Here is a 12,738-nt window from a genome sequence, read left to right on the forward strand (position 1 = left end):
GCCAATTTTATTTATTTATATTTATTTGAAAGGTCAAGAGACACACAGAGTGATCATTCATCCACTGGTTCACTCACCAAATGCCAGCAACAGCCAAGGGCTGGGCCAGGCCAATACCAGGAGCCAGAATCTCTATTTGGGTCTCCCACATGGTGGGCAAGGACTCAAAGTACTTGAGCCATCACCTGCTGCCTCCTAGCAGGAAGCTGGAATCAGGAGCAGAGTTGGGACTCGAGCCCAAGCATTCCCATATGGGATGTGGGCATCTCACGTGGCATTTTAACTGCCATGCCAAACACCCACCCTGATGCAATTTTATCACATGTAGTTCGCACCCATCAAGATACTTAACTCCACTATCACCACAAGGCTCCCTCAGGCCATCCTTTTAGAGTCACACCCACTCCCCTTCTGTTCCCTCACCCCAGCCACACTAAGCTGATCTTCCTCCCTAGAATTATGCTGTTCCACGAGTGTTATATAGATGGCATCAACAGCTATGCATCCTTTTGAGATGGGCTTTGTTTTCCCACTCAGCATAATTCCCTGGGCGCCATCCAGGTGGTTGTTTCCCGAGTTGAGTAGAATTCTACGGCACGGATGTACCACAGTTCCTTTAAGCAGTCACCCATTGAAAGACATTTGGATCGTTTGCAGTCTTTGGTTATGACAAATAAAGTTGCTAACCACATTTGTGTAGCAGTTTCTGTGAGAAAGTAAGTTTTCATTTCTCTGGGATAAATGCCCAAGAATTAAGTGCTGGGTCATACGGTAAGTCTGTTTTTAGTTTTAAAAGGAACTGCCAAATCACTTTCCAGAGTGGCTGTGTCATTTTACATTCCCACCAGCAATGCAGCAGAGATCCAGTTTCTCTGCATCCTCACCAGCATTTGGTGTTGTCACTATTTTTAATTCTGGCCATTCTGATAGGTGTGTGCTTTTCATTTGTATTTGTCTAATGGCTGATGATGAACATCTTTTCATGTGCTTACTTGTTATTTATATGACTTCGTCAGTGAAATATCTGTTCATGTCTTCGGCCCATTTTCTAACTGGATTATTTATTGTTGAGTTTTGAGAGTTCTTTATGTATTCTAGATATAAGTCCTTTATCGGATACATGATTTGCAAATATTTTCTCCCAATGTTTGTCTTTTCATCCCCTTAACAGGGTCTTCGGCAGAGCAAAGTTTTAAATGTTGATGTGGTTTCAGTTTTTAAAGTGATAACAAAATAACAGTGATCTCCAGGCCTGCTCCATCATCCATGTAGAGTGAGGAAATGCATGTATTCTACCCAGTTATCTAATCGATATTTACTGAGTACCTACTATGCTCCAGGCTCAGTACCAGGTGCTAGCGATCTGCAAATGAATAAAATCGTCTCCTCCAAATATTCATAGTCTACTGGGGACAGGGACATGTGAGCATATACCTTCTGTCAGGGGGTGGTAAGGGATGTAAAGCAGGCTGGGGGCCCCCAAGATGGAATGCCTGCCTTGGCTGGGGGAGAGGAAAAGGAGGCTTCTTGTTTGTCAGTTATGAACCAGTTGAAATCCTAGCACTATTCTAGCTTTATACAGATCATAATGTAAAACATTTCCATCTATTCTATCATGTCACCACTGCTTCATTTAATAGAGATTCTTTCCCCACATCCAAAATAGCTAATGCTGAAACTGAGCTCCTGTGAGATTAATGGAGAATGAACCCCCAGGAATGATCATTTTTCCAAAATACGACATCTGTTAGTTCAACAGGTAGTCTTTGCTGTGAAGTACAGGCATCAAGGAAAGGTGTAGCTGGGTCTTGTTGCATAACAGTCCTTGGTCCTAATATAGCAACATTCATCTGAGAAGCTTAAAGGACTTGCCTCACATGACAAGCTGCCTCCTTTTTGCACTGACTCTTCGAGGAAGGCAAGACAAGATTTAGTATGCAGTGGCCTATATTCCAAGTGGAATATGACGCTCCTTACCCAGGGAGCTAGAAGAGAAATGTCCATTTGGAAGGAATATGGAGAGCCATGAGTGAGAAGAGGATTGAACCTTAGGCCTTAGGCCCTGGTCATCCTCCTTCAAGTATAAGGTCTGATCTTGCTTATACAGAGCTGACTAAATGATAATTATAATAAATACTTGAGCCTTGAAACCTGAGAATGCTTTTTGTTTTCATGTCTGATCAGGGCCTTAGCCTGTTGCCTCTCCCTGGGTGATGTCCTCACCTTATATTCTCCCTTCCTTCCTGGTCCTATGGAGGTTTAATCCTAGGACACTTGATACCTGACTGTCTAGCTTCAGCTCCTCTCTTCCCTCACTCACACTGTGGGCAACCCTGACAGACTACTATCCTAAAGGTAACATTTCTCCTGTCATTCTCTAAGTTGGAACTCTTCAGTGGCTCCCAAACACTTCACTTTCCATGACCAGCCTCAACTTACCTTTTTATCTCCTGTGATCTTTCTAAACACCCACTTAAACACTGTGGGCCCGTGCTGTGGCATAGCAAGTAAAGCCACCATCTGCAGTGCTGGCATCTCATATGGGCACAAGATCGAGTCCTGGCTGCTCCACTTCTGATCCAGCTCCCTGCTAATGCACCTGGGAAAGCAGAGGAAGATGGCCCACCTACTTGGGCCCCTGCACCTATGTGGGAGACATGGATAAAGCTCCTGGTCTGGGTTGGCTCAGCTCTGGCTGAGATCTTCCAGTGGCTGGAAGATCTCTCTGTCTGTCTGTCTGTCTGTCTGTCTCTCTCTCTGTAACTCTGCCTTCTAAATAAATAAATAAATAAATCTTAAAAAAATAAAACACACACACCACAGTCAACAGATGTCAGTTCTATGAGGTCAAGGGCTAATATCTTTCTTGTTCACCACTGTATGCTCACCTGTTGGGACAGTACATTGTGGGTTTTACTGAGTAAATGAATGAACCATCCCCTCCAACCACTGTTTCCTAAACTCATCATTTCCAAAAGCTACTTGACCATTCCCATCTCTGAGTTTCTGAGTACTGGATATCTCCTCCCTTATCCCCATAGCTACTCCCACCTAAAATAGTCTTTCTTCCCCATCTGACAATGCGAATCCTGTCCATGTTTCCACACTTGATTCAAACTTTGACTTTGAAAGTTCCCCAAACTCTCAAACCCACCTTCTTAGAACAGCTCCTTCATTTTCAGTACCATCCATTCATTCCTTCCCTCTGTGTTTACAAAAGTGAATAGCATATAGGCTCCCTGGTAGAGGAGAGCAGTCTAGATGGCATGTATCACAACCTGCTGCATCCTCTGTTATGATCTTTGTATGTGTGTATGTCTTCTTGCCTCAATTCTGTGACAGCAGAGGCCATGTTTTACACTTATTTGTCTTCCCCCCAGCCCTGACTTAGCATGGTGTTCAGTACACATTTGTTTAAAGATTTATCTACTTATTTGAGAGGCATAGTTACAAAGAGAGGGCGGTGGGGGTCGGGGGAAACAGAGAGAGACAGAGGTCTTCCATCAGCTGGTTTACTCCCCAAATGGCTGTAATGGCCAGAGCTGGGCGGATCAGAATGCAGGAGCCAGGAGCTTCTTCCAGGTCTTCTGCATAGGTGCAGAGGCCCAAGGACTTGGGCCATCTTCCACTGCTTTCCCAGGCCATAGCAGAGAGCTGGATCAGAAGTAGAGCGGCCAGGACACAAAACAGCACCCATATGGGATGCTGGCACCACAGGTGGAGGCATAACCCACTAGGCCACAGCGCTAGCGCCAGTGAACATTTCTTAAATGATGAAAATATCACTTTGATTTGATACTTTTCTCCTTTGTGCTTTTTTTCCCCCCACCTAGATAAAACAATTCCCTATCTATATGTGAAACATAGGGGCTGACTCTCATTCTCCTTGTTTCATAAATGAGGAACCTGAGGTACAGAATGGTAAAGTGACTTGTTTCAGGCTCCAAGTGAATCATGACTGCTTCACCCAAAATAGAGACTGAACAGCTTTTGGAACCAAAGGCAGTTATACAAGCACGTCCATGGTGCTTAGATAGCTCTCTTAGAGAAACAGGTACACATTGCACCCCAGGATACTCACTGTCTTAGTTGCTCTCCTGTGGCTATAACAAAATATCTGAAATGGGGTAATTTTTTAAAAGTATAAGTTAATATGGCTCACAGTTCTAGAGGCTGGGAAGTCCAAGAGCATGGTGCTGGAGCTGGTGAGGGCCTTCCTGCTGCTTCATCACACAGCAGACAGCATCACCTGGCAGAACAGAGCACATGTGCCAAACCAAGTCTCTCTTCCTCTTCTTACAAATAGGCCCACCCTCATGACCTCATCTAATCCTAATTCCCTCTCAAAGGCAGGCAGTATTATTCTAGCTATCACAATACACTGGGGACTGAGTGTGGTGGCAGAGCAGACTGAGCTGTTGCTTGGGATGCCCATGTCCCCTGTTAGAGTACCTGGGATGGAGTCCTGCCTCTGCTTCTGCTTCCAGTCCAGCTTCCTGCTAATGCACTTGGAAGGAAGCAAATGATGGCTCAAATATCCAGTCCCTGCCACCTATGTGGGAGACGGGGATGGAGTTTGGGGCTCCTGCCTTTCTCTTGGACCAGCCCTGACTGTTGTGGGTATTTGGAGAGTAAACCAACAGATGGAAGACCTCTCTCTCTCTCTCTCTCTCTCTCTGCCTCCATCCCTTTTCTGTCTGTCTTTCAGGTAAGTACAAATGAATAAACACTAAAAACCAGAACTTTGGAGGATACAAATCACATCCAAACCATAGCAACTGCTATGAACATGGGTGTGTGAATGCCTTTAAAACGCCAAAAAAAATAAAAATAAAAATAAAACAGAGTCCTGGGAGAATCAACAGGATGAAGTCCTGATTATACATGGGAACAAAAAGCATCCTCAGGTTTTGAGGTTCATGTATTTATTATAATGATCATTTGATCAGGCCCCTATAAGCAAAATCCCAATACCATTAACATGATGTTAAAGATTAAGTTTCCAACAAATGGATTTTGGGGCCACATTCAAAGCACAGGCCTCCCATACAAACTTTATCAAAATCATGAAGAAGAACATGCCTATGTTTGAAGTCAGAGAGTGGTGCACACATGATAATTAATTTCTTCTGATATTCAAGATCAAGTTACAGGAAAGGTAACATATGATAGATTAAAAAACATTCCAGAGAGGAAACAGTGGGTGGCAGTTGGTGAGCTGCAACATTTTTTCCTTTCATAGAACTATCCTTATGGAAGAAATATCATTGCCGATTTTCCTATTCTCAGCACAAAGTAACACTTAACTAATAGAATTGCTATTCAAGTGAGGGGCATGGCCACAGACCTTCATCTGATCTGCACGCGCTGACAAACAACAAGCCACACGATGCAGAGGATGCACTTGGGTGTTCTGCTGGCAAAACTGAGCTCCTAGAAGGCGTTTAAAGATTTTTCAACCTCACTGGGAACACATATTCTTAGGGAAGGACGTTTAAAATATTTCTAGAAGGCAAGGAAAATACAGGGAGAACAAATACTCATGTATCCATCAATCCAGCTTGAAAAACAGGACAGTATCAAAAGCCCTCAGGCCTTCTAGATACACAACAGTGAACCGGAATCATCAGAATTAGCTGCCAACAGTGACAAACTGGAACATTTCACACAAAAATTCTGCACTCCCACCTCTCTGGAAAAACCTTGACCGACGAGCCTGCATTCCCTTAGGGAATGCCTGGGTGGGCCCTGTGCTGGGTGTCCCTCTGTCCAGCACAGCGCACCCCCGGCTTCTCTCTGCTCCTTTTCTCTAGTCACATAGCCTGTCAGGCCCTGGAGGAGCCTGAGTTTGTAACCCTCAGCCTGTGTGCTTCCTTTCTGGGTTAGCTCTCTCCTCCATGACATGGTTCAAGAGCTCCATTTCTTTCCTCTCCTACCTCTGCTTTGGGGCATCTCGTTTCTTGGTGGAGCAGGACCCTTAAGAGGCACCAGGCTCCATGGAGATGCACAGATAAGAAACTGTGTCTGAGGGTGGACATTTGGCATAGTAATATACCACTTGGGATACCCGCATCCCATGTCAGAGTGCCTGGGTTCTGGTCCCAGCTACTCTACTTCTGATCCAGCTTCCTGCTAATGCACACCCTGGGAGGCAGTAGGTAGTGGCTCAAAGTAGCTGGCTCCCTGTCACCCACGCAGGAGATACCAATTGAATTCCTGACTCCTGGCTTTGACTTGGCCCAGCCCTGGTTGTTGCTGGCATTTGGGGAGTGAACCAGCAGGTGCAATACTTCTATCTGTCCATCTGTCTGTTTGCTTGTCTGCCTTTCAAATAAAATGAAAATAAAATTCAATAAAAACTTTAAAAGGGAGAAGAAAAAGATGCTGGTTGGGATACTCGCATCCCATATCAGAGTGCCTGGGATCAAAGCTCAGTTCCATTCTTGATTCCAGCTTCCTACTAATGCACACCCTGGGAGGCAGCAGCTGCCGGCTGAAATACTTGGGTCCCTGTCCCCACCCAAGGAGACCTTGAGTTCTGACTCTTGACGGGTGCAGACATTTGGAGAGTGAATCAGTGAACAGAAGATCTTTCTCTACCTGTCTCTGTCTCTCTGTCTTTCAAATAAATAAATACAAATTTAAAAAAATAAAAAAGAAACTGTGTCTGCCCTTGGTGGAAAATGTACCTGTGGAAGAAGCTGACCTGTGTCAAATGACATACCAGACTGGCAATTATTTGAATATGAAATGGCTTCATAAAGTTCATGGAAAATATAATTAAAAACTAAGTCTGGGGGGCCCGGTGCTGTGGTGTAGCTGGTAAAGCTGCTGCCTGTGGCGCCAATATCCCATGTGGGTGCTGGTTTGAGTCCCGGCTGCTCCACTTCCAATCCAGCTCTCTGCCATGGCTTGGGAAAGCAGTGGAAGATGGCCCAAGTCCCTGGGCCCCTGAAAAACCCACGTGGGAGACCTGGAGGAGGCTCCTGGTTCCTGGCTTTAGATTGACCTAGCTCTGGCTGTTGCGGCCATTTTGGGAAGTGAACCAGTGGATGGAAAATCTCTCTCTCTCTCTCTCTCATTCTTTCTCTCTCTGCCTTTCAAATAAATAAATAAATCTCAAAACAACAACAACAACAACAAACCTAAGTCTGGGGTGGACACTGGGCCTAGTGGTTGAGATGCCACTTAGGATGCTTGTATCCCATATCGGAGTGCCTGGGTTGAGTCCCAGTTCTGCTCCCATTTCCAGCTTCCTGCTAACACATATCCTGGAGGCAGCACATGATAGCTTAAGTAGTTGGGTCACTGGCACCCATGTGGGAGTTTTTGGCTCCTGGCTTCAGCCTGGCCCAGCCTCAGCTATTGTGGATGTTTGGGGATTGATTATGCCTCTCACATATATAAATTAAAAAAAAAAAAGTTCATTCTGGTACAAAAGTTTTGAAGACCATACATAAGAAGGGTTTTCAAAAACTTCATGGAAAGTGAACATGATATATGTGTACATATGTGTGCAAAGGTTCAGCTAGGCAGCCAAAGGTCGAAATACAGGGGAACATTTTGCAAGGAGTGGACCTGGTGAAGAAAGCACAGAGTTGGGGACACACTGAGCATGCTCAGAGAACAGTGAGTAATCCAGTGCAAGAATGGTGGTAGGGGTCATGGCAGGGGGCAAAGTGGGCAAGATGGGTGGGAATGGGATCTGGGGTCATGACCTTGAATGGATGTTCAAGCAGGAAAGTGGCACAAGAGGAGTCTGTTTATGGAGAAAACTGGCAGACAGGGAAAGGGTGCGGAAGAGAGGGAGAGAATGAGGCAGGAAGGGCAGCGTAGAAGTTATTGGGATAGGCAAGTACAGGGCTGAGCAGTGCTCAAGCTATTCAGTTTTTTCTACAAGGAGAAACAGCTTATCATTCTTAAATTGGCACTCATGTAACAACAACAGTAAACAGTACAAAGATTGCTTGCTACTGATGTAGAGGTAAAGAAAGTCCTGACCTGGAAAAGAGAGATGATGAGATCAATTGGAGAGGTGTCAGGTGGGAGAGGAGGAAGGGTCTGCTTATGAGAGAAGAGAAATGGAAGCAAACATCAGAGGTTTTAAGTCTGGGTGTGAGAAACAATGAGGACACTCTGATCTATGATAAAGGTCCCTCATTTCATGGGAGATAAAATTACCTGAGGACCAAGTCATTTTTGGAGACGATGAAGAATGCTGCTTCGGATTTGCTGTGTTGGGGGAGTTCCAGGGCCCCAGGGCCCACTTGGCATGGGCCTGTAGATTCATCCAGCAGCCATCTGGGTCTGTAGGTCAATGACAGCAATGATCACTAAGTAGGAAGGTATGAGGGGAAGTTTAGCAAATGCAGACACAGGACAATAGTCCCATCTGTGAGGTCTGGCCAGGCTTCAAGTCCTAACATCACCAGAGATAGTGATTTCTACAAAATGCCGTTACTACCTAAGACCAGCATGGACTCTTGAGCGCATGCGAGCTCCTTCACTATGCTCTTAACTTCCAAGGCTTACCCCAGGCAAGACCCCCTTTTCATTCAATTGCTACTCCTTGTACTACTCAGCCACTTTGCCTGAATGAAGGCATACGTGTCCTGGGCTTTTCTGTTGGCAACAATTTTCAGCCATTTATTGGCAAAGATGCCCTTTGATATTAATTTTGGTTTTGGTCTTGCCATCTTTGGTGGCAGGAAAGTATAGATTCCAGGTCAGCTCTGCTATTGGAGAGAATAATTGCCTACAACATTAGTAACATTCTCCTAATTATCATCAATTATCTGGCACTTGAAGTTAATCTACTTTATCTGAAGCAACAAACAAACAAAAATCCAAAAAGCCCATTACATTTGAAAACATAAAAGGAGACTCAGTAGGGAACTGCTTTTACCTCCAGACCTATAATTATCCTCCTGATTACAGGGAAGTTTTTCCTTCTTTGAACTTTATTCCCGATCCGCACTAAAGGAAGTGTGGGTCAGTGGGGCCCAGGGAGCTCTTCCCATGGAGTGGATCTGGCACAAAGATGGTAATCACAAAGCCCAGGACAGGCTCTGGCATTCCTTTCTTCTAGCTGCAAAATAGCTGAATTATCTTAGCGCTGTGTTTTAGGTTACTTGGACACATTATTCTGTGCACTGTGATAACGTGGTTTCAGTCTATCTCAGTCTCAGCAATGAGGAAGTTGACTTAAAGTCATCTATGGATGTGAAATAATGGATCTAGACCTCTTAACATGCCCACATTATGACTTCCCCAGGGCAGGCATTTGCACTTTGCACCCACCATTCAACAGCTACTGAACATCTGTGTGCTCCCGGTCCCCTCTCCCCTGCAGGCTCACACAACGCAGTGCCACACGGTGTCACAGTGGAGGTCTCAGCTGGAGGTGCCTTGGGAGCCCAGTGCCTGGAGCAACCCGCTTTGCTGGGAGAGTTGAGATGATGGGGAGACAGCCACTTCTATTTGCACGCGGAGCTGCCAGTTTTTAAACTCTTACTCCCACCTTTATCCTAACCACCTTTGGAGTCAGAAACTACTTTAATTCTATCTTTATAGATAAAAGAACCTGAGGTACTGAGATGTCCTTGAGTTGCTGCCACTCACACAGCTTGGAAGCAGCGGGGCAGGGAGCTGAACTGCTGGGGGAAGTGCACATCCCAGGCGCTCGTCCCCTGGGCTGCCTCCAGGGACGGAGGTGGTGTAGGTAGACTATCTGCTCCATAGGAGAGCTGTATGTCTGGGAACAAAATTAAGTGGGCTTGCAAAACAAATTTCCTATATTGCAGTCATTTCTAACCTTTCTTAGGTCACTTCAAGTAAAATTTGCAAAGGACCATCCTGTGGGGAAAATATCCACCTGCTTAATGGGAAAGTCACTTGGAGTACTCTGAAAGCTGGCTAGTTGGCTTCTTTAGCTGCCTGGGGGTGGGGGGGGGGAGGGGGGTTCACATCATTCTTTTTTAGAGTGACTGTGTTTGAAGACAAAGCGTTGTTTCTTTCCCTACTTCCTCTCCAACTTGATATTCCAATTATAACATATTGATTAACAAAACACCCTGGGGGTTTGAGCTGATTATGCCTAGGAGCAGGGGTTAATTGAAAATACAAAACATTAATTCTTTTAGGCACTCCCATGGCAGTACCTTGTATACTGGTGCTACTCAAAAGTAAAACAAAGGCCACAACTCCTTGGATAGATGTAGCCAGTGCATCTCACTGTTGCTACATGCAGTTTGAAGAGTTGTGAGAACCCACAGCTTTTCCATTGCGGATTTATGTTTACCCTGGTCTATAATGAAAGGAAATTGAAGCAAAACCAAGAACATACCCTGCTAAGGCTCCGTGAGAACTCAACAATCTCAGGGCAGGAAGGGACACTAACGATCAATAAACCTGGTGGTTTCAAAGGGGCATTGTGGAAATCTGTGTGTTTTTCCTTATCACAGTGACTGGTAAAGGCTACAGGCATTTAGTCGGCAGGAGCCAGGTGTGCTAGATGCTCTACCATGCTGATCAGGTCCCCCACAAAACCAAGAACTGATCCACTGGACACTCACGCAGGTGACAAACTAGCTCACCTTCAGCTAAGCCTAGAAAGTACACTGTTTCACATACAAACACAAAGTATTTTTGCCTAGTTTCCATACACAATAAATTGCCCGTGAATGCCACTACTGTATCAATTGAAAGGTTTGTTTTGTTTCAGGAATGTACCATTTTGGAGAATGAAGCCATCAAGGGCAACATTGTTCATGATACTTGAGTTGTGGAAGCAACACATCTATCCAGTTTGCATTTGTGGCTGCCCTAGGCAGGTAGCTATTATCAGTTACTGTAGCTTTGAGGGGGCATTTACATATTAAAACATACACTGTTTTATTATAATCACTTTTAAAAAATGTTTGAGAGAGATTTCTTCCATCCCCTGGTTCACTCCCCTAATGATCCGCGCCAAGAACTCCATGTGGGTCTCCCACATGGATGGCACCAGCTCCAAGAGCTGGGGCCATCACTTGCTGCCTTCCAGGGAAGCTGGGTTGGAAGTGGAGGTGCCAGGACTTGAACCAGGCACTCCCATACGGGGTGTGGGCACACCACCAGGCCTGTCTTTATAATCATTTTTATGTTATTTTTGTAACAGTGTTGGTAGGCTTAGGTTATATTATTTAAGATTTCCTATCTCAGTATATGTTAAAGGGAGCATTGCAAAAATACTTGCTATTAAAGGGAGGGTTTTTGCTTTGTTTTGCTTTACAGTCTAGACTCCTTTTTAGATAAGGAAATTGAGACCCGAAGCCGTTAACCAACTTGGTTCTGGACGCAGAGTTAATAATATCTCCCTATCGTCTTGGGATTCCGGTTTTAATTTTAAAAATTGCAAAAGGGAGGTAAGTTATGTGTGTGGTCAATTACGTGATGAGAACACAACCATCTGAATTCTGGCAGCATAAGACCTTTTGGTGCATAAAGGAAAACCGTGCGTTTTATTTGTGTCAAAAGAGAGGGGAGAAAGCATTGGGAAGAACCACTTCTGTGCGGCCACTCGCTTAATTAAAGCGAGGAAACCACTAGATAACACATTTTTTTCTATTTGCGGGACTGTGGTACAGCGTAGCCTGCCTCGGACCGGGACCACAAGAAGAGGTTCCTCAGATGGCAGAAACCCGTTTCCTCCCATTGCCCACCCACCGCAGCGGGGGAGGGGGAGGGGGGAGGGAGGGGGGTCACCCTGGTCCCAGGCCAGCAACCCTGCCGGCGGCGGCCACAGATATCCCCAGACTCCCAAGGGTGCTGAGAGCCGTTCCCAACCCTCAGGGTGCCCGCCGCGCCGCTGGGCGCCCCGCGAAAGGAGATTGGGTCCCAAGGCAGCCTGCGTTCCCACGGAACGCCGGGGGTCCCGGGCCCGGCTCAGAAGCGTCAGCTCACGATCAGCCGCGTGATCGTCTCATTGTTCCCTCGCAGCTGGGTGGGGGGAGGGCGGCTCGCGCGCTCACGTGGGGGGGGGGGCTCGGTTTCTAGGCGGCGCCCCCTGCTGCCTAGGCAACCGCTCTGGGAAGCGTCCGGCCACCAGCGATCCCTTTCATTTCCCCCATACCCCTACTCTGCTCAGCATCCCGCCCAGTTCCCTCCTCCCCTCCCCACCCCTCGCTTTCTGCTTCCCCCTCTCTCCCTCTCCTCCCCCATTCCCAGCAGTGTGTGCAAGCCACCGTTTTTTGCTTCACAAAATGGCCACCGCGCGCGACACCTGCGGTCACGTGAGCAGCCGCCCTCTCAGGGTCGGGCCTGTTTCTGTAAATCTCAGAAAGACAGTACTCAGAAGAGAAGAGCGAGGGCCGCTTAGACCAGAGAAACCCCACGCCTCCTCCAAGCCCGGGGACTGACAGAGAAAGCAGGGAGAGGAAAAGCGCTAAAAAGGAAGAACGAACACCGGCTGCCCAGGGGGAGGAGGAAAGGAGAGCGGAGCGGCCTAGGAGCTGGCGAAAAGCAGGCGGGGAGGAGTTCTCGCGAGACCTCGAGACCTCCAAGACTAGAGGAGGGTATTAGCGGCGATAGGGGACGGGGAGCGCAAGCGAATTAGGACAGCATTTGGCAGTGTGAGCGCCGGGGCTGAGAGACTAGGGGAGACGGGACTGACGAGGAAATCCCGCGAGGTTAGGACTGAGAGCGCGCAGTAGCTGGGCAGAAGTCCTAGCGGCAGGGGGAGCGCGACGGGGAGAGGGA

General features: G+C 46.7%; 1 long non-coding RNA gene across 3 annotated transcripts in view; it reads right to left on the minus strand.

The window, feature by feature from the left end:
* Nucleotides 1-12,738, minus strand: part of LOC138847748 (uncharacterized) — a 30,178-nt gene that overhangs the window by 17,287 nt on the left and 153 nt on the right. For 2 of the 3 annotated variants that reach the window (XR_011385708.1, XR_011385707.1), the window contains exon 2: nucleotides 8,182-8,307. This is a non-coding gene — a long non-coding RNA (uncharacterized lncRNA). Of the gene's footprint in view, nucleotides 1-4,161; nucleotides 4,250-8,181; nucleotides 8,308-12,738 lie in introns of those variants that run through there. The other variant, XR_011385706.1, reaches the window with a different exon arrangement.

Source organism: Oryctolagus cuniculus, chromosome X, assembly GCF_964237555.1.
Source record: "Oryctolagus cuniculus chromosome X, mOryCun1.1, whole genome shotgun sequence".
NCBI lineage: Eukaryota > Metazoa > Chordata > Mammalia > Lagomorpha > Leporidae > Oryctolagus > Oryctolagus cuniculus.